The following is a 22,725-nucleotide window of genomic DNA, read 5'->3' on the forward strand; positions in this document are numbered from 1 at the left end:
TTGACTCCTGTACTCCAGCTCGGCGAGAGGCACAGGCAGGGTTGATGTCGGAGCGGCAGCAGTCAACTCACCGCGGTGAAAACACCACAGTAAGTCGATCTAAGTACGTCGACTTCAGCTACGTTATTCACATAGCTGAAGTTGCGTAACTTAGATTGACCCCCCCTCCTCTAGTGTAGACCAGGCCTAAGGTACTAGTTATTCTCCTGCCCCCTGGAGTGGACTTAATTGGGAGATGGATGCTCAATGACTTAGTTAGGCAGGGGGCTGATGAGCTAAAGAGAGCAATCAACCCATCAGCTGGGAACAGTTAAAGAAAGGATGGAAATGAATGGGAAGTTTTGCAGGGGCCAAGGAATCAATGCAGGATTTCAGGATGAGGGGAAAATTTCCCCCTCCCTCCTGTGAGAGTGGGCTAAGGGAGAAGTTCCTGTCCATTTTTGTCCTGCTGCACAAAGCTGTTCTGATGAACCGGTGGAGGGGACCCTAATGAATAACACAGGGGTGCTTATAAACTTGAAAGCATCCAGCCTGTTTGTGATGGTCCCAAGGGCGGCGAAAGTAACCCTGTCACACATCCTTTTAAAGTTACAGATATGTTAATCATTCTGTGGCACAAATTCAGTATCCTGGGTGGTTATTTACACTGTGTTGCTCATATAAAGAGGTAGTTGTTTGTCTCAGTAGTAGCCTTCATTCTGGTGGAGCATGTGATACGTGCTGTGGATAAAAGGGGAATATTTAAAAATACTTATATGGTATGTTCAGTTATTAATATTAACTACATTACTAGCAATTAATGGCAGTTCTGCTTGCAGAGTGGTTATAGAATCAAAGACTAAATAATAAGCCACTATTAGCTACATATCTCCTATACAGGGAGTTACTTTCTTCATCTCAAATCTTTTGCTGATTTAATTTCACACCCACAGAATATGCCTAGAAGGATTCTGTCTGACACACTTTTCTTGTGAGACAAGGTGGGGGAGGTACTATCTTTTATTGGACCAACTTCTCTTGGTGAGAGAAAGAAACTTTTAAGCTACACGGAGCTATTCTCTGGACTGGGAAAGGTATTTAGTGTCAAAGCTAAATGCAAGATCAAACAGATAGTTTAGCATAAGTAGTTAGCACATATTCTAGGGCACCAGTCCAGGTAGAGTGACCCAATAACAGTCCTGTAGCCATAGGACAGAAAGGGGGGGTTAGTGGGTTACAGATTGTTGTAATAAGTCATAAATCCAGTGTTTTTATTAAGACTATGATTTTTAGAGTCTAGCAACGTGATGAATTTAAGCTCCCAGGTTTATCTTTTCTTATGTTTATATTCTCCTGCACACCTGTTTAGTATGATTGTCAGCAGGAATTCTCAAACAGCTTATTCATTAGTGTCCTTCTCCTTCTCTCTTATTATTGTGCAGCAATCTTTCTCCTCCATGTTCAAATATTGTTATATATTGCACGGTGTAAGATGTAACAGTGCCTGTCTCCTATTCTCTTTCAAGTACAGAATAATCACTCTCTCCTTTACATAACAAAAGTCGTGACACAGGAGTGCTGGTAAGAGACTGAATTTGATTTGCTGGTCTTAGTCACCTGATATGGGTTAGGGTTATATCAGGCTTGCAAAAGGTTATTAACCGTGTCATGTGATTCAGACTCCAGTGGTCACTGTTACACGTTACAACCATTCATTGGCTTATGTAATAAATACTAAACTTTTCTGCTTGATTGAATACTTAAACAGGTATGTTCTCCGGTCGCTTATTATGCCAGAAGAACCAATTTCAATCAGACTTCCATCCAATAACAAAGTTCAAAGGGTAATATGTCATGCTACTCATATAGAACATTGCAACACTGCATATAGTATTTCAAGGAGAATGAACCAACATCAAGTAGAATATTCTTCTGGTACATTCTATGTACTTTTGAAAATACATGTAACTATATCACCTCTGACCACGTCTTACAAGCTAAGCAGAGTCAGGCCTGCTCAGTACTTGGATGGAAGAGCATCAAAGAAAAGATCTGGGAGTCTAAGAGCCAAATTCTGATCTCAGTTTCTTTGGTGCAAATCCAAAGTATCTCCATTAACTTTAGTAGAGTTACTGTGGATTTATATTTAGGTAACAGAATAGAATCAAGCATGCCAAGGGGCTAGAAGAGAGGGGTTGTAGCCAGACAAGCATCTAGTAGGATAAGGTACAACTTAAAATAGCCCCCACACTTCTCTTTAACTTACGCTTTTTTAAATCATCTTCCAGCCGCTGAGCATGTCTAAGTCAATGTATATTAGTCTTACACTCACTAATTTATAAATTACATCTCCTTATACCTCACTTCGGAGTCATCATTGTCTTCACAAATCGATAATTAGGTTATTCAACCATCTAGCTGCTGCATCGAGGGAAGTAAGGTCTTGCTGCCCATCCTCCAATCTTCTGCTCATGCACTCCACCACCACATTTGACCACCTGTGTCACTGTCTCGCAGTCACACTGTGAAGACTGGGCTAAGCCAAATTTCTGCATCGTGGCAGCAATTCTGGCTGTTCCACTCAGCTGTCTGTTACGCCTAGTCCAGGATCTGCCTCCCAGGTTGCAAACTGGTAAGTGTAAGTTAGGGCTTCTGAAGTCCCTCAGCATGCCTGTCACTCTGTCATCTGACACTGGCACTGGACTGGCAGCACTGTACATGAATGGCTGCTGCAAAAGGATGTAGCAGAGTCAGTTGTGGCAAGTCAGCAGGAACTGCAGGTGTGGGTCAGTGTTCCTGCTAATTTTTCCCAACCATCCCATGTGTGGATTGAATTTTGTTATATGCACCAATATGGAGGTGATGTGTGACACATCATATTGGTGCACATAACAAAATTCATGTGATGGGGGTGGGGCTGAGGGTTTCGGAGTGTGGGAGAGGGCTCAGGGGTTGGGTGGAGGGTTGGGATGCAGGGGTGTGAGGGCTCCGGCTGGGGGTGCATTCTCTGTGGTGGGGCCAGGGATGAGGGTCTCAGCGATGGGGCAGAGGGTTAGTGTGCAGGAGTGTGAGGGCTCTCCCTGGGTCCGGGCCGTGCCTGGGTCTGGGCCACACCGTGCAACCCTAGCCACAGCAGGTCCGGGCTGCAGCAGAGTTGGTGCTGGGAGAGGGGCACCCCGGCCACGTCAGGTTCGTGGCTGAGCTAGGTGTGGGCCAGGAGAGGGGCACCCCTCCCCCGGCTGGTCCCCGGCCACGGCAGGTCCCTGGGCAGGTTCCCTGAGTGTCTGCATGTCACTAAATAGGCTGCTGCATGGCCACGTAGCTTACAGAGAATTAAGGTGTAGGTGTTTTCTTCTGGAGGTGGGAAGTGTGTGTTGCTTATTTGCACCTATTGGAACTGTTGTCAGTCTTGTGTACAGCAGGTTGTTTTCATCTGTCATAGCTCTGCATGCAGTTTTAAGAGTGATGGCATGTCGTGGAAGTTCTGGGGGAGCAATACGAACCACATATGTTAATATGTGGCTAATGATATGGGTGGCTGTATTCAGATCTGAATCAATGAGATATGTGTGCTGATTTCTGCCCCAAATGGCTGAACAATATTCTGAAGTCACAGGACTGAGGTTCATAGAACATTTGCCTCTGCTCCTCACGAGACTAACTTCTGGATCAAGACAGAGTGGAATGTGATCTATTTATTTGAGTGTTGTAGATGGGACTAGTATGTTAGACTGTGGTCCAGTATGCTCCTAATTAAGTGACAACTGGCTGGAAAGGGAGTGGACGATCCTCAACACAAACTGTAAGGGTTGATTGGCCAAGCAGTTGTTCAGATGCAAAGTTGTGGCCACTGTTGAAAAAACTCCTTATGTATTTTCCACATCCATAGCAGAATATTTTGAGTGGCCTGAGGTTATCAATCCAAGCCAATTTGGAGTTCTGAGACTTTAGAAAGAGTTGGTGTTTTTGTTTTGTTTTGTTTTTACTTTTCGAGAAATGGTTTCACTTTTCTTGGACATCTTCTAACTCAGGGGTCGGCAACGTTCGGCACGCGGCTCGCCAGGGTAAGCACCCTGGCGGGCCGGGCCAGTTTTATTTACCTGCTGACGCGGCAGGTTCGGCCGATCGCGGCACCCACTGGCCGCGGTTCGCCGTCCCGGGCCAATGGGGGTGGCGAGAAGCCGCGGCCAGCACATCCCTCGCCTGCGCCGCTTCTCGCCGCCCCCATTGGCCCGGGACGGCGAACCGCGGCCAGTGGGGGCCGCGATCGGCCGAACCTGCCGCGTCAGCAGGTAAATAAAACTGGCCCGGCCCGCCAGGGTGCTTACCCTGGCGAGCCGCGTGCCGAACGTTGCCGACCCCTGTTCTAACTCAAACACTAGCTAAGTGAAGTCTTTCTAGTGTCTTTATATCTTAGAGCGATGATACTCAATTAGATCTACCTGTGAGCCTGTTTGAGAATTTTATGACAAGAGGCGGGCCATTTGCACAGAAGGCTGACAAAATTTAAAAAAAACAAACTTCAGCTGCCAATAAATAAAGACCTTGATTGCAGCATAAGTATTGGTGTTTCTATCTTTTAACAAAGTTTATAAATCAACATTATTACCTGTGATTGTGGCAACTTCTAATGGGAGAGGAGACATCGTCAGTCTCTGGCAAGCTTTGTGAACAGTGGTTTGTAGGAGGTCAGGGCAAGATGCATGCACTGGTGAAGATGCTTCTCTGTCAGGTGATTGCGGTGTTGGTTTTTAATAATGTTCATGGTAGAAAACCCAGATTCTCATCTTTTAACATAATTAAAGGATAGATGGCTAGATTCTGGCTATTTTGAAACTGGTCAGCATATTAAGTCCAGAAATCACAAAGTCCCACTTCTCTGAATTTTTGCCTTTAAGACATCTGAGCTCTGGAGCCTTACAATTTGTAATTGAAAGGCACCTTCATCAATTGCATCAAGAACGTTCCTTGCTTCAGTAGGCCAAGGTCCATCGGCAGAGACAACAAATGGATCACAAACAAAAGCAAACCCTTTGGAATTTTAAAATTCTCAAATAGCATTTTAAAATTTGTGATCAGATTGTTTAGGAATTCTTGCATCGTTTTCATCAAAGTTTCATGGGTAGCGACAACACGCAATGTGGGAAAGTGCAACATCTTTCCTGTTCAGTTTGTCTGAAAGCTTTCAAGATTCCTCTGAAAGGCACATGCTTTTTCAAACAGATCCCTGACACTGCTTGTACAGCCTTGGAGCTGCAAGTTGAGGGAATTCAAGTGACCAGTAATATCACACAGAAAAAGCTACCTCTGACATAGAGGGGACATCATTCATAAATTCCAGCCTTGTTGGTCTTGTTGTTTGAAAGAAAGTCTATTTCTTTTTGAAGCATACAAAACCTCTCTAACACACACCTCCAGCTTAACCAGCAAACATCATTGTGCTGCAACAGGTCACTGTATTTGGCTGAAATGTCATGTAAAAGAGCTTTAAAAAGACAATATTGCAAGCTAGAAGTTGAACGTATGTAATTCACTAATCTCATCACAATGCCCATTGTTTTTTTCAAGTCCCCAGACAATTTACTGCATAGGACAGTCTGGTGAATGGTGCAGTGCAGTGTATTTAATGAAGGGTGTATCGCTGCCAAATGTGAAGCAAAGCACTGCTCTTTCCCTGTCATGGAGGGACCTCAGTCTGTAACAAGCAAGTTACTCTCTGCCAATCTAAACCATTTTTTTTCAAAAAAGCCTTTTACCTTTTCAAAAATGATTTCTCCTGTGGTGTAGGTTTCTAATGGTATTAAACACAAAAAATTCTTCCTTGAAAATTTCACCATCATAAAATCTAACAAACAATGATAGTTGAGCAGTCTCACTTAAATCGTTTGATTTGTCCACTGCAAGTATTTGGTATTTTTTAAATTGGAAAGCAGTGCTGACCTACAATCTTTGCACTGCCGTGGAATCAGACAGGGGAATGTCCTTCACACAGGTCACAACGTCATCTTTGTTTTTATCTCCGGCGAAAAGCTCCTCCATCTTTTCCAATGTGCACTCCTTCACAAGCTCGGCAGCCAGGAAAGGCTTTTTTTTTTCTTTTTAGCTAGTGCCAACATTATCCAAAGAGAAGCAGCTGTTGCTTTTTTCCTGTACAGTCGCTGAAGTTGTGAGAATGACATTTGAAGTATGGTACGAAGCTTCAGCTTTTCAGTTTGGTCACGTCTTGCAACACTGCCAGTAGGATAGGCTGCCTTGAAGTTACCGTGCTTCGATTCAAATGGCGCCTCACGCTGGTGACCTTGCAGATGGATACAGTGGTTTGCCATATTAAACACAAAGATTTTGCTTTTAAATGAGGTGGCATAATAAAAAGAAAATCCACTGTCCAGTTTGGGTTAAAAACTCGGTTTTCGCTGTCAACTTCACAACGTTTACTCCCGCTCGCTTTCATTTTTGGCTCCACTTCCATCACTAATGAAAAAATGGGTGGCGTCCTAGCTCAATCGTACCCAATGCTATTGCAAGAACTTAGGATCCAGTAAGCAGTGCTTAATTTGTGCTGGGGCTTGCCGGGGCTAAGCCCTGGAACCTCTAGGCTTATCAGTTCCCAGCACCTCTGGGCTCCTGGACAGCAGTTGCTGCTTTCTGGCCACCCAGCTCTGAATGCAGTGCCACCACCAGCAGTGGTGCCGAAGTAAGGGTGGCATGGTATGGTATTGCCACCATTACTTCTGCGCTGCTGCAGGCAGTGGCACTGCCTTCAGAGCTGGTCGCCCAGCCAGTAATCGCTGCTCTCTGGCTGCCCAGCCAGCTCTTAATTTGTGCCCGGGCACCTTTTTCATTACAAATTAAGCAGTGCCAGTAAGTTATGTACTGAGGAAGTAATAGGCAAATGATAGGCAGTGCATCACTGTTTGTAAATTTAACGACAAACATTTTTTTAAGGTGAGCTGGATGGGCCACACAGGAAGCCTTGATTTTGCCCATGGGCCACCTATTGAGTATCACTGTCCTAGGGGCTACATTGTGCCTATTAAACTGCTGACCCCTGTGCTGGGAGTGCTACAGAGCTATGTTGTCCCCAGGGGAGCTCAGGGAATGACTGTACCTTTTTTTAATGGCCTGCCTGGAAACCCCTCTCTACCTGCCCTAACCACTCCCCAAAAGTAGGTCTGAAGTCCTGCCCCCTAGATATAGTGCAGAAATACATTCTTGTCTTGTCTATGCACAAGGACTGCTGGTTGCTGAGTATCCAATACACCCAAGTGGATAACTTACTTTGGTTCGTCTTCCTCTAGAGGGGAGAAGGGAGCTGGTGTGTGTGTGTGTGTGTGTGTGTGTGTGTGTGGGTGTGTGTGTGTGTGTGTGCATAAGCGCTAGGGTGACCAGATGTCCTGATTTTATAGGGACAGTCCCGATATTTGGGGCTTATTTTTATATGGGCTCCTATTACCCCCTACCCCCTGTCCTGATTTTTCACACTTGCTATCTGGTCACCCTAACGAGCGCAGATCCTGCTTGTGCTCCCTTCGTTAAGGTCAGTTGCTCACATCATGTGATGGAGGGGACTGAGATAAACCTAGCACATATTCTCTTTGTTTGTCCATTCAGTGCAGGTTCTGCCTGTTGCGCTGGCATCAGGAAGCTGCAAATCACCTATCATCCGTGCATCGCCTGCTGTTAAATTTGGGCAACTTTTCACGGTTGGGGGTTTGATACTAAGGATTTACCTTTAATCTCTGTCTTCATAACACATAGTGGAGGTCTCCCACAGATCACAGACATAGGCTAGTGCAGGTTATGTCAGCACACAACTCAAGACTGTACCTTTCGGATTCATATAGAAGGTAGATGTAACTTTTATGAGGATTTCCAACTCATAGTTAGAGGTTATAAGGGTTAAAGGAGCAGAGGTAAAGTTGCTATTGAGGCTGTTCAGATTTACCCAGTTTTTAGTGCTCATATTATTGGAACTATATTATAAGATTTTATTAGTACTTAAATCACTGTTATCTCAGCAAATAATTTATAAGGAATAATATATTTGATAAATTTATCCCCTTTTTCAGTTCTTGGATTGTCTCTGAGCAGTTTATGGTTTTCATGAATTTATTCATGATTTGAAATTATATGTTGGTCTGGAGATTGTTCTCAAGCAGCGTGTTATGACTATTTAGGAGCCAGAGTCTGAGCTCTGTTGGTTCATTTTGATTGGATAAATGTAGTTCTTAGGATCAAGATTCTGGGGTATATGCTCATGTTTTCAAGTTCAAAATTTGTTTTCCCACAAACATTCCCTAATATTCACATCTCATTCACTGTTTCTGCAAATAGTCCTGCCAGGAAACTTGTCCATTAAAAAATATTTGCAGAAAGCACACACAAAAGCAGTGCAAACGCAGGTGAAGTACATTCCATTTTTTCATAAATATTCTTGGCACATTTTTGAAGTATTCCCTGAGCCCTCTTTACCATATTCCTATTTATATATGGGCTATTTGTAAAAAAAAAAAAATAGAGAATATACTGTATATAAAGTTTGTAAAGCAATTTGAGATCCTTTGGGATGAAAAGTGACGTAATCAGCAACTGGAAGTTATCATTATACTATGCAAAAATTATATTCTTGTGAATAGGGATTTTTTTTAAAGTATCTACTTATACCTAAGAAGTTTCAGTGCAGTAAAAGTAGCATAGTTTCTTTGTTATTAAGCAAAGATATTTTTCTCGCACTTGTAAGATTTAGTGATACATTAAGTTTGTGCGCATGATGTCAAGATATTGGCTCCAGCATGTGTTCTTACAACCGTTGTAGTTTGTGAGGACATAATTAGATACATTTTGTGAAAGAAACTCAAAATGTTACTGTCTGTTCCAATGAACTGAATACATTTGGTTCAGGATATCTTGCTAGAACATGTGCCACAGCCTTGTGTCTGAAGGCTCTTGGAGTTCAGAAGTGAAACCATCTTTCTTTTGTTCAGCAATCAGCACAGAATCACATGTCTGCAGGCTTTCACATGCTCCCGGCGTCCAGCGATGCTGTCACCATCTAGTGCCGAATAAAACACCAAGATCCCTGGCTAACATCATCCTTTGGATTTCCTGGCCCAGTGAACAGCTGCCCCTCATTGCAATTTGCAGTCAAGCTAAGGCTCTCCAGCCAACCTGGAACAAAGACTGGCTCGGTACAGATCACCTACAGGCACTACACTTACTAAGTCCTGACTCCCCTGTTCCTTTTGTCCTTTCTTTCCTGTAAATGTCAATGCAATTTATATCCTAGTAACAACATTCATTTTTCTGTGTCTGGTTCCCAGTTATAGTTAAATACTTGCACCCATGCAGTACCTTTCGTCTGAAGATCTCAAAATACTTTAGACACACTGAGTCACCTCTGAGATGAATAGCTATTGCATCCATTTTACAAATGGATTAACTGCAGGACAGTTATCTGACCTTCCCAAGGTCATGTAGCAAGTGTATGCAAAGCCAGGAATAGAACCCAAGTGTCCTGACTCTCAATATCCTGTTCTAACTTCTTGTCTCTCTGTTAATAAAATGTTCTACAAATATAGCTATATAATAAGATTCCAGGATTGTCACTGTCTGTGCATCACTCTGAAGCCTAGAATGTCAGTTGAGTCAGTCTGAAGTGATGGAAACAGCTGCAGGCATGGTTGAGAGCTCTTTTTGCTTAGAATATTACCTGGTTCAATCATCACTGGGATTCATAGTCTGTTACTTTCCAGTTTTTAAATTCTCCAGCCATTTTCAGTCTTTTACACTTTACACCTATCCTACAGCACAGGTTTTCACCTAGTAATGAATACAGTCTATACAAGTATAAATTAATAAACTATCATTAATTTGTTTAGGTTCTTTTGGCCTATACCACTAGCAAAAATAAGAGTGCCAGGCCCTGCGGTTCAAATTCAGGTGGGGCCACTGTCTCATCGTATGATTTTTGGTTAAGCTATTTGACCTTCCTGTACTTTACACAATATTGTTGTAAATGTAAATAACAACAAGATGTCGCTGCAAAACAGATACTGTATCAGAGCTGGATTACTTGACATTACTGTGAGTAAAAGCAGTAGTAGGTTGTGATTGAGATCCTTCATCGGGATGGAATGATTCTAGATCTTGATTGCATTCCTGCTCCTGCTCTGTGGTTATGGTAAAAACGAGTAAGGCTAGTTGTGAATTTTCTTTTTCAAAGGAAATATCAGTTCAGCCTCAGGGTTCAGAGGGTTTTTGACACTGTACTATTTATAAAAGAGTAATTGTTGTTGGATGTCATAAGACGAGGTCTTGTGTTGGGGAGGAGGGGACAAAAGGGTGGGAAACCAAGTGAGCCATGACTGTGGTGCTCCCTGGAAGCCAACATAAATGTCTGCCTCAAGTTACTTTTTTATGTGCTTTGCCTCTGAGTCAAGAATTAAAGAACCAGAACAAGCTTCAGCCTGTGCTTGACCATTGCTGCCCCTGAGCCTGATCTGGATGAAAGTTCACCTGGGCTTATCCCTCTGCTGAGTGTGGAGAGGCGGAAGTTTCCGTTGAACTCTCAGCCAAAAACGATGTTTCAATAAGGACAAATTTGCAAAAGGGAAAAGACCAAAAAGAAGTGGGAGTACAGTTGTTTGTTTGTTATGAGTGCCCAAAAGAGTGCTAGGCCTTGCACCAAAACAAAAACAGTCCTTTCCCTAACCCTGAGTTTAGAGACTGAGGCCCTGAACCAATCCGTGAACCCTTGCACAGATGCAGAGCTTCCTTGTAATCAACGAGACTCCATGTAGGCACAAGCATTCACCTGTGGGGATCCAATTGCAGGATCAGGGCCTAAGTTCAGATGTGGTTCGATGACTGCGGGTTATAAACAGACATACACGCTCCTCCTTTGTATGTGGAGGAAGGAAACAGGTAGAACAAGGGTTGCAGTAATATCACATGATCACTGGGTCAGACATGTACACATCTTGACAGTGTGTTATCATGTAATGTTAACTCTCTTCTGGTAGGTGACATGGCAGAGTAAATTTTCACAGAGATGTGAATGAGGAGAGATAGATAACTTTTAGGGATGATGTTCTGTGCACACCAAAGAGTACTGGTCACCCATCTTATTTGAAGAGTGCCTAGATGTCTGAAAAATGTAGCCGGCAGATTGCAAAAGCAAGTTCAGAAAAGGCTGCGCAACTAATTGATGGCAGCAAGGGCACTGTGAAAAACAACCCATGCACTAAGAGACCGTGTGAGACAGGTTGATGTAGGGGCCTCAGTACAGAATAAGTTTCAGGCCGTGAGAGCCTTCCCAGCTGTCTTGCACCTGAAGATTAGCGTCTGGTCTCACCACACCAGAACAAGGAGTAGATACCACTAAGGAGGGACCCTCATAGATTATTGGGTTAGATATGTGGCATGCTGGGAAAGGAGGATTGGGGAAATATAGCTGTCTTGCACCCAGCAGCTGAGATAAGAAACAAATGGTGGCTGTTGGAAAGGAATGATCTCCTGAGAGAAATGGATCTCAGCAGCAAGTAGGCCAACTCTAGCTAGTAGATTCCAGCATAACTAAATATCATCCAACTATGTTGTGCCCCCTTAGCAGCTCCAACAGTGGGTTGCTGTTAGGTCTGCCATGGAAACCTTTGGGCATATGCACAGGACAGAGAAATAACAAAATCAAACTTGAATAAAATAATCCAAAAATTCTCAGAGAAGGTGGAGAAACAATTACAGTGATGTGGGGAATTTCCTCCACAAGCTCTATGGAAAAGGGGCAAAAAACCCAAAATTACAATGTGACACACAACAAAAAATAGTGAGTGAGAGAGAGAACAGAAAAGGAGGTTAAAAAGGTATGTCCTCCTCTGGCAGGAGAGAGCTGTCCCCGGGAAAAGCCCCAGCAGCAAATCCTAAACTCTGAGCACGTGCATGAAGAAGCCAGAAATTACACTAAAACAGAGTGCACTGATGCCAAAGCACAGATACAGTAATTGGGTAAAACCATCACCTCATGTACAGAGAATGACCGGAGATCAGCATGTCACCCGTCTGCAATTCTTCTTCCTGAAACTTCTGGTGCTGGGGTAAATCAACATAGCTCCACCGACTAAAGTGAAGCTAGACTGGTTTACACCAACTGAAGATCTGACTCCTGGATCCCAAGATCCCTTGTCTTCAGAGACATTTGCACTGGTGCATTTGTAACTCAAGACCATCTGAAAGTTGGTCTTAAACAGAGCCCAAAAAAGAACTTCTAAATCTTTTCGGTCAATTTGCTGCTTACTAGGGGCCAGATTGTGCCTGACTGCTTCAAAAGTGCATAGAGATTAGAGAATGTACAGAGTCCTCCTTCTTCTTGACTCTGTATAGAGCAGAGGTGGCTAAACCATGGCTCGTGAGCCACGTGTGGCTCTTTTACAGTTAAAGTGTGCCTCGTGGCACGTCCTCCCCCCCCCATTCTCCTCCTACCAGACAGGGGAGTGGAGAGCTCGGGGCTTCTGCCCTGTGGCAGGGTGGTGGGCTTAGGGGCTTCTGACAGAGATGACTGGTGCCTGCTGAGAGTGAGGGCAGAGACACAATTTAATGTTTCGCCCCCGCCAACACTTGAGTCATGTCTCCCCCGCCCCAGGCATGCCACCTTCTTATCCTCAGTGGCCCCTCCCTGCAGCTCCCAAGTTTTAGCTCCGGGTGGGGAGGCAGCAGCAAACAGGTGAGAGCTGCAGGGAGGGGCCGCTGCTTTAGCTCTGTGGGGAGAGGCAGTGGCTCTCCCTGACGCTCTCACCTGTTTGCTGCTGAGTCTCCCCACGACCTCAGCTCCCAGCTTGCTGGCTCCAGCAGCTGCGGTGCAGGGAGGGGGCCTGGCAGCACTATATGACTGAGAAGAGCCAGCAAACCCTGGCAAAAATCTCCCCCGCCACATGTCGCCTCTACTTTTGCCCAGTGGGATGGCGCCTCGGGGCTTCAGCCCCGCAGGGTGTCCCTGCTGAGGTTTGGGGCTTCAGCAGGAGCAGGGCAGAAGCCCCAAGCGCCGGCAGGCACTACCTGTGCAGCTGGAGTCCTGAGACCTCCCTCCTCTCAGAGCTGAAGCCCAGAACCCTGGCAGGTGCGTCCCGGCTCAAACTTCTGAAGATTGTCATATGTGGCTCAGAGGGTCAGTAAGTTTGGCCACCCCTGTTATACAGCAACAGAGCACAATTATAATCCCTCCATGTTCTCTCAAAGGGGCAGGTGGGAAATGGAGCCATGCCCCCCCCCTCCAATGTGCACCAGCCAGCAGAGCTGCACAGGTGAGAGTGTGCTGCACCTTCTGAAAAGGTGTAACATTGGGCATGCTCTCCCTGTGAGTTTGGGAGCTGTGGCAGGAATTGCAGTGGAAGAACATGAGAAGAAGCTGTAAGTGGTTTGTCGGTGTTTTTGCTATAATTGTATTTATTGCATCTGTTCCCTATTTGCTTTAACTTGACATTGTTTGTGCAAATTAGCCCCTAACTAGGAAGACAGGAGAGGGAATGAAAGATTTGCTATTTTAAAATAGCATGACATCTAACTTGTAAATATCTTTGTGAATGACAGGCATAAGGAAGAGCAGGAAAAAGGAATTGTTGTGGCATCAGTCCCAATAACTTACACATTTCTTGGCATTTTATTTGTGTGTAGAGCTATTGCCTGATGTGTCAGCTTTGTCTGACTGTATGTCTAATATAATTCCCTTAAGGATAATCTGTGCTGTGAGTACAGAACACAGAGGTATTGCTGTTGTAGCTGAAATATTCCATACATCTAAGCATGCTACTCAAACTGAAATTTACAAAGCATGTTCTCAGTATGGGAATGTTCCCAACTCCTTCAATTGTTAAAAAGATATATTGCTTCTCTCATCCTTAGATCATCCTTTGGCACACACAGAAGTGCTATTACCTGGCTTTCTAAATTTAGTAACGTTAGACACCTCAAATTATAAATTTAATGCTCTACGAAACTGACACTCCAGGAGAAAGATATAATCTTTTTCTGGCTCTTTATTGGTTCTTTCTTGAGAGCTTTTGTTTCATGAAATATATCTGTTTTCTTTAAACCATTAATAAATGGAAAAATATGCTAGACAGCCTCACCAAGGCATATTGGCCTGGAAAAGGAAATGAATGGAGGAGGGGGGAAAAACAGATGTAAAGCATTACTACTACTGGGCTAAGATATGGTACCACTCCACAGTGAGGAACTAACTGGACTGTGACCAAGGACATTGGCAGCATTTTAGTTCCTAATACAGAGCCAGTGCTTTCATGAAGGCCGAGCATTTGATTTGAGCATTGATGTAGAAATGATATATGATGGGATATTGTTGTTTACTTCTAGTTTTCAAATAGTTAGTATCGTTTTTAATCTCAAACTGAGTAAGAGGAAATAAGAGGAAGAAGGGTACGTGGCCATCTTTTGCCTAGTAGTCACAGTAGCAGAGAATCTGAAGATGTGAGGCAGTTGATATATAAGCAAAACTCCATGTCCATCATTTTAATAAAATACTATTCTTTTGAGACAAGGTGGTTTGACCTCACAGCACTTAATCACATTCTCTGCACCTGTGATCTTGCACAACATCCTGCAGAGATACTACAGCTGCAACCACTAGCACTGTGATGGGGCGTCCACCCCACACCGGCCTATAAGGGGTTAATGACATGCTAGGGAGGCAGCTCAGAAAGCAGCCAATAAGAGAGGGGCTGTAAGGAGCAGCCAATCAGAGCCAGGCAGGCCCATATAAGAAGAGCTGCAGAGCAGGTTCAGTTGCTCCCTGGGGCTTGAGGAGGGAGAACTGGCTGCCTTGCAGGAGGAAGGGTGCTAGAATCTTGAACAGAGCAGTGCTGGGCAGGATCAGGGGAGTGAGAGCGAGTTCCTGTCTGGCTGCTAAGACTGGCATGCTGAGGCCCTGAGATAAGGGCAGAGAAGGTGCTGGGACTGCAGGGAAGTGGCCCCAGCAAAGTAGACTGAGAGGTTTGAGGGAGCACAGCATGTGGCTGCCATCTACAGGGTCCCTGGGCTGGGAACGGAGTAGTGGGTGGGGCTGGATCCCCCCCTCCCCCCAACTCACCACTGAGGAAGTGGCTGGACTGTTGGACTGCGGTACTGTACCCTGGAAGGGGGAGCACAGAATGTGGCACAGCCAGAGGGCTGTGTTCTGAGAGGACGCTGCAGTCTTTAGAGTGACACGGGTCCAGGAGCAGAAGTGATGGCAGGCAAGACACCACCGAGAGTCGGCATACTGACCTGTGCAGCTGATCTGCAAGATGACCAGCAGGAGGCGCATGGTGAGTTGCCCCCCTCTGTCACAAGCAGGATCACAATAAATCTGGATCCAGCCATTCCATTTGCCTGTTCGGTTCTTATCTCTGCTCTACCAACATAATTCTTGGAATGACCTGGAGACCCACTACTGCCATGGAAAATGCGGTGTGATTAACTGAATAATTTTCTACATGCTGGTATTTAAATTCTTCATTCTCAATCTGATATCTACTATGAAAAGCACTGTATTAGAGCTAGAAATTATTATTCCTTCCCCAGAGAATCCATCTAAACTTCCTCCTTTCCTGAGAATGCAAATGTATTTTCTTTCCAGTGTTGACATCTCAGCTCCTTTACAAGTATTGCCGAAATACTTTCCTTGCCTTTGGATCCGTGCTTACATAAAAGTGATTTAAACTATCAGCACACAAGATACAGTCTCACCGGTATGTGTCTGCCCACCTCTACCACATGTGATATATCTGTGATAGTCTCTGAGTTGAGAGCTCTTGAGTTCTAATCATGGCAGTACCACGGGCTTGCTATGTGGTCCTGGGTAAGTCACTTTACTGCTCTCTCACATTTTTCATACCTCCTATGGTGTTTTGAGAATTAATGAGCTAATCATAATAATAATACCTAATGTATCTCAAAGCATGTTACAAATCGGGGGGAGGGGGTTAGTGTCTGTGTCTGTGTACTGCACTGAGTATGTAAGTGGTCTATAAATGCTAAGTATTATTATTAATTGTTCTCATAATGCAGTAGTATCTGTACGTTGTTCATTGATAGATGATCCCTTAGAATTTTGGCATTATGAATATGGAAATTTAGATAGAGCCCCTGAGACTAAGTTAGTTTGAAGAACATGGTTGAAAGTGTTACACGAGTGATCTACAAAAGATGCCTGTATCTATGTAAATAATTAATAGATACTGTGCTAGGAGACTGAACAATGCTGCATATTCTTGACTTCTAAGTGTTTCTAGGACCAATGGAACACAGCTTTGATGTGCTCACAGTAACCACCATTGCTGGGATTCACTGCTGCACGCTGTACCAGTTGTAGTTAACTCAGGGCTAATAGCTTTTATGCTCAACTGTGCTCAGCATTGTTACCCAGCCAGGAGGTACCAAAGATGTATATTATTGAGGCCGGTCTCCTGGCAGACAGAGATGGTAGACTGAATGTGTTTCTTGTAGACACTGCTGTGAGAGAGCTTGGGGCCAGGGTGAAGTCCTGAAAGGCTGCTAAGCTGTGGAATGACTTGAGTAGTTGTAGGTATATAGCTATGCCCAGTGGACCCCACTGAATGACTACAAACTCTTTAAAATGCATTTCTCTGCCAGCAAGTATAACCCTGACTGCATGTTACATTTGCTGAGCCCCGCTGAGAATCAGTCCACACCGGTCTCGGTTATTTTTCCAGCATTTGAGATTCTAAATAAATGTACAGCCTGGGAACTGTTCCCCCCTTCCCAGTATTCAAGAGTCTAATTAAGCCTTACATTAATTATTAGCTCCATTTTACAATCAGAACAGCCTTGTGGGAATCTGCTGTGTTGTGGCATCAAAGGCCTAGTGTCAATCTGTTTATTGAGGCCTGAGCTCCTTTAGGCTACTGCCCTGTTTGAGTCCTTCACTAAATAGCCTGGGAACTGTTTCTTTCTCCAGCATTTATTTGAGATTCTAATTAAGATTTGCATTTTTTAAAAAGATTAATCCAGCCCCCTGAAAAAGCTCAGAGTTCTCATTGGTTCAGTTATGACATAAAAGGACTTTCCCCAAAAGTGAAGGGGGGTCAGGAACAGTAGCAAAGGTGGTTCTTCATACAACAGATGTCATTATCCAGGGGTCATAGCCAGACATAGGGATCGAGAGCCATAGACTGGAGTGTAGTTTCTTCTGGACTGGCCATCTCTTGACCAGGCTGTTCTGCCTGAAGACCTCATAGAGTTGTGACCTCAAAATGTAGGTCTAATGAATTAAACTTAAGAGACAGAACTAGGTAATTGGGGAGCCACTAATCAGAAGCTAAGGGCTGGTCCACACTAACCCCCCACTTCGAACTAAGATACGCAACTTCAGCTACGTTATTCACGTAGCTGAAGTCGAACTATCTTAGTTCGAACTTACCGCGGGTCCACACGCGGCAGGCAGGCTCCCCCGTCGACTCCGCGTACTCCTCTCGCGGAGCAGGAGTACCGGCGTCGACGGTGAGCACTTCCGGGATCGATCCGGGATCGATTTATCGTGTCTAGACAAGATGCGATAAATCGATCCCAGAAGATCGATTGCTTACCGCCAGACCCGGAGGTAAGTATAGACGTACCCTTAGGCTGAGTGCAGACTCTCCCACTGAAAAGATGCTGCTGCTTCTGCTATTGCCAGATTTAACTTTTCTGGGAATAGATGGGCATGCTGACGTAGGAGAAGGAGGATACTGAAGAGATGTGAGAGAAGTAGTTGTAGACAGAAATAAGCTATTGGTGTGGGTGTAACACTGACAGACCCTGGTTTTCGGCAGGCGGGAGCGAACTTGGGACCTCTGGAGCTTAGTCCATGAGCCTCTACTGCATGAGCTAAAAGCCACATGCCTGGCGCGTGTGCTCTCTCTCCTTCCCTCCCCCCAGATGGGCCAGAACACCACACCTAGAAAGTGTGTGGGTTGCACGGGGAACACATCCTTCCTTGGTACTGTTTGGGGGGAACTACCTTCTTAACTCAGGAGGCACAGCAGCAGCAGCAGCAAAATATTTAGCTGGGTGCTGTACTGCAGGTGTGCCGGTCTTTGCTTTCTTCTATCACATCATCCTCATGCCTGATGTCATGTCACCGGTAGTGGTCATCAGAAAGTATGCTTAGATTGTGTCTTGTGACGATGGGTACATCTGCACTAGGTGAGTGAACTGTTGCTGTGGTGCCTACATAACATTGGTTGCATCAGTTGTCCTTGAAGTGGTTCGTTGCTCGGGCACAGTGACTCTCAGATGGTACAGGCTTGATGTAGGAATTATTAGGTGATGTCCTATGCCTTATATTATGCAGATGGTGAGACTAGATTATCATAATTGTCCCTTCTGGCCTTAAAAATCCACGAATCTATAAACTGTTTTGATGTGCCTGGTCAGAGTATTTGTGCACATGTAAATTAGGATATTTGTGTGTATTCATTTTTGTATGTGCAATTTTGAAGATTTGTCCCTTAGTGTATGTTGGTTGTGTTTTAAGAGACTAGTAACAAACAGCAGTTTATATTTGGTGTGTGTGTGTGTATTTTATGAATACAAGCTGCTATATGACTAAATCCTGCACCTTTGTAAGTGGTGAGTAACAACTGGAACTCTTTGATGGGTTTATGTAATGGTTTCACATGTTTCTGTATAATGCAGTATCCTTCATTAGAAGTTGTGCTGTTGCTGGCTACAGGACTGCAGTGTAAAGTCTATTTTGTATATGTTGTTATAGACGTAAATCAGCCAGGTAAGAGCCATTCTCTTGGGCACACTGCCCTTTTTAACTAACGTCCTTTTAACAAAAATCTGGACAGCGGAAACAAGGGAAAAGGTTAAGGAGAAGCAATAACAAGCCCCAGCCAGTCAAACACCTGTGCATTTTTCCACAGAGGTTTATTTTCTTTTAACTTGTCTTAATAGCCTTTCAGTAGTTGTAACACTTCCCTTTGACGAGTGTTCAATGCCCAAGGAGCATAACATTCCCAAGGGTTCCTGCCAAATAGTTAGTGATCATGAGTGCTATTGTCTCTTGGGATCCTTCACACTGAGTCAAGTATGGGTTTGCCTATGTGAGAAAGTTGTACCAGTTTAATTTAAATAAACCAGCGAAAAACCTTGTGTAGGCACTCTGATTTCAGTTTAAGGTCTTGTCTACATAGGGGCTATTATTTGCACCAGAGCTATTCCAATATAACTCTCCCAGTGGGCACTCTATTCCAGAATAAAAATGACAATTTCAGAATAATGAAATTATTCCAGAATAAAAGTGACTTTATTCTGGAATAGAGTGTTTACAGGAGGATTTACCAGAATAGCTATAATACAATAGTTATTCTGCTATGGCTATGCCAGCTACTTTCCCTGTGTAGACAAGCCCTAAGAGTGGCTTATTTTGCTTTAGTTTCAGTCAGTAAGGAGTTGACCTAAGCTGGATCAATATAAACTACTCTGAAACCAAAATAAGAATGTCTGTACAGAGTTATGGAGTCATATAAGTTTAAAAATACTCCTATCCTATGGCCGACAGGGCTACAGCTACACTGCATACATGAATTACTCTAATCAGTTTAACTTTTAAAAAAGATTAGTTTTTCATTGAGGATTTTAAAAACAGTCACAAATATATTACAAAGTATTTTGAGGCTAGAAATAAGCACCTATTGATACTAAATTAAAATTGCATTTTGGCACTAAGAAACCTGATCCAACTTCATCCTTGGATCCTTTTAAAATGCAATGTATACAGCCTCTAGCGCCTCCTTCAGCGTAGCATCCCAGGGCCTCCCAGCTATTTATGAATTTGTCCTCGCAAGAAATCACAATTCTCATATTGGCACTGAAGAACTGAAACAAAAAGAGATTTAGTGACATGCCCAAGATCACTTTCTGTGACAGCCCAGAATTGAGCACATCTCCTGACTCCAAGTCCAGTGTCTTAATGGCAAGATCTTTCTTCCTTCATCTGAAACTGCTCTCACCAATGTCTCTAATGACCTCTTCCTCACCAAATCTGGGACGTCCCCTCCATCCTCATCTTCCTTTTGACACCACTGATTATACCCTCCTACTATGGAGTAGGTAAGGAATCTATAGGCATTATTTTACCCATCACTGAAATGCAGCCACTTCTGGGGGACACAACAAGTGTTCAGTAACATTATATAACCACTGAGGAGAGTAATGCCAAAACTGAAACTGCCAGGGAATATTTAGAAGGGCAGAATGTAATTACCTGAGTTGGAATTTGGTTGTAACACCAGGATTAACATCCACACTCATACAAAAAGTGCCACAGGGGGTCAGGACATTAATTTAACATCTTACTGAAAGTTATGATCTCCAACAGCACTGAACATCATAACTGGGCGTTAGTGCAATACAGATGAAAGGGGAACAGTTCCACTTCCTGAGTCACAAGTGTCACTTCCTGCCACACTTAGCTATGCCTTTTTGGATCTTCTATCCTATCTTATCCTATCCCATCCCAGTACTGACCTGGATCAACCCTGCTTCGTTGATAAGACTGATAGTACCACAGCACAAAGTGTCTGTCATGCTGTCTGGAGTGGCTCACTACCGTGAGTGCCTATCTGAGAGCAGGCTGTCAAAAACAGGGCAGATGCTCCAATCTGGTGGTGTGTTCTCTAATTAGATTTCACCAAGCCAGTAACAAACTCCCAGATCACTGTCATAGTCTTACCATGGAGTCACAGACTCTCCAGTCTATCTTGCCACCCAGGCAGACTGGACTTCATGATAAATGGTCACTTACACCACAAATTACACCATATTCAGGTTGCTTCCAGTCCCAAGAGACCAGTCATTGATCCCAGATCATCTGGTACCCTAGATCTTACACTAAAGACAATGCCTATAGCCAGTCCTGTAATTAACTATCTAAAGGTTTATTAACTAGGAAAAAGAAATGAGTTATTTACATTTTAAAGCAAGCAAACATATACACATAAATGAATTACCATCTAAATCCTAAGAATGACAGAGTTGTAGAGATCTGTCAATTCAAAGTGTCTTTCAGGGCAGACCCAGAAGATAACCCCTGTGGCTTCAGTTTGGTTTCTCTGGCCCTGTAAGAGCAAAGAGATGAAAAATCTTCACATCAACTATTTTTATTTCCCTCTTCCAGCATTCAAAGTTATGGCATGAGGCCTTCTGTACGCACTTCTTTGTGGGTGGATGGGTCAGTTAACAACGCTTTTGTCTTATAATGGCCCACTCAAACTTTGATAGTTCTCCTGGATTGGGCACAGAGGGAAGGGGGCAGAGAGATGAATCCCATGCCTGGGTTCACAAGTTCAGAGCAAACATTTTCAAAGTTATAAAGCAAAACTTACATATTTTCTTATAGATGGAACACAGACATGACAAGTGAGATTAATGCATGCAGCAACTTACAAGCATTACATAGTCTCAACACTAAGTACATTCTTATAAGACTAATACCTATTTTTAGCAAAACTAACATACAGGTGAACTGATCTGGTCTCCAGCGATGAGTTTGTCAGTGTTTAGCTAATGCCTCCAGATTTGACAAGAAGCTGGCATCTGGCCTGCCAGTGTCACAGTGGCATAGTTGAAGTAGGAAATATAGCTGTATTTAATAATAAATACAATAATAGTAATTATATATTGCAGCCTTACGGTCATCTTGATGATAGATCTGGGACACAAATTAAACTGGAATTATCCATCAAGGGTCTCTGCTTTGATAATAAGAATAACCAGAAATATGTTTTTACATGGACTTGTTTAGCTTTGGTGACAATGGTTTTTAAAATTTATTTTCTGCAGATTGAATATCCAGTTCAACTACTTATCTGCTGCGTGCAGATGAGATGCAACCTTACTTATTTCTGACTTACCATATCTGAAATGAAGTCTAAATAAAAATAGAGTAAGTACAGATCCTTCAGAAACTAGTTTGATGAATAGCTTAAGATACAGTCATAAAGCCTTCAAGTTTGACATGCTGTTGTTTACTATATAAATCATCCAGTTGCCATAGCGAAAAGGTTATGGTTGATTGCTAGCTCTAGCAGATCACTGAATGAATAACTCGTGTCCAAATCCACTCCACCAAGTTCTGAGAATGTAAATATGTACTTTAGTCTGTAGAGTAGATTATTTTAATTCCAATGTATTTGAACTTAGTCTGAGTAGGGGCCTGATCCTGTACAACAGAAATCAATGAGGAGTCTTGCCTGAGGGAGAACTTCAGGATCTAGCCATTGTTGTATATTTACAGAATAAACTGTTATCTTTAAATTTTTTTTTACTGTTTGTTCATTGTTCAGGGATGAAGCTGTCTAATTTAACACACAGGTAGGAAAATTATTATTCAGTTGGTAAATTAATTAGCTCAAATTTTTTACTTTGTGTGGGTTTAGAAAGGAAAATCCCCATCATTTTTGAACTTTGTGTTCTCACGGGCACATTAATAACACCCTGAAAAATTATTAACAAATATTAATTAACCTCCACAACACCACTATGAGGTATGTAGATAATCATTATTATCCCCATTTTACAGCTGGAAAAACTATGGCAGAGAGATTCTAAAAAAATCTTTAGAGGGAGTCAGTGCCAGAGTTGAGCTGAGAACTCATAAAATACTTTCTATTCCCTTAGTAACTAGGGCGAATGAAAACAGCAACTATTAAAGTTAGACATTTTTAAATTTCCAAGACTGAATAACTTGCC

This window comes from Emys orbicularis, chromosome 2 (genome assembly GCF_028017835.1).
Source record: "Emys orbicularis isolate rEmyOrb1 chromosome 2, rEmyOrb1.hap1, whole genome shotgun sequence".
Lineage (NCBI taxonomy): Eukaryota > Metazoa > Chordata > Testudines > Emydidae > Emys > Emys orbicularis.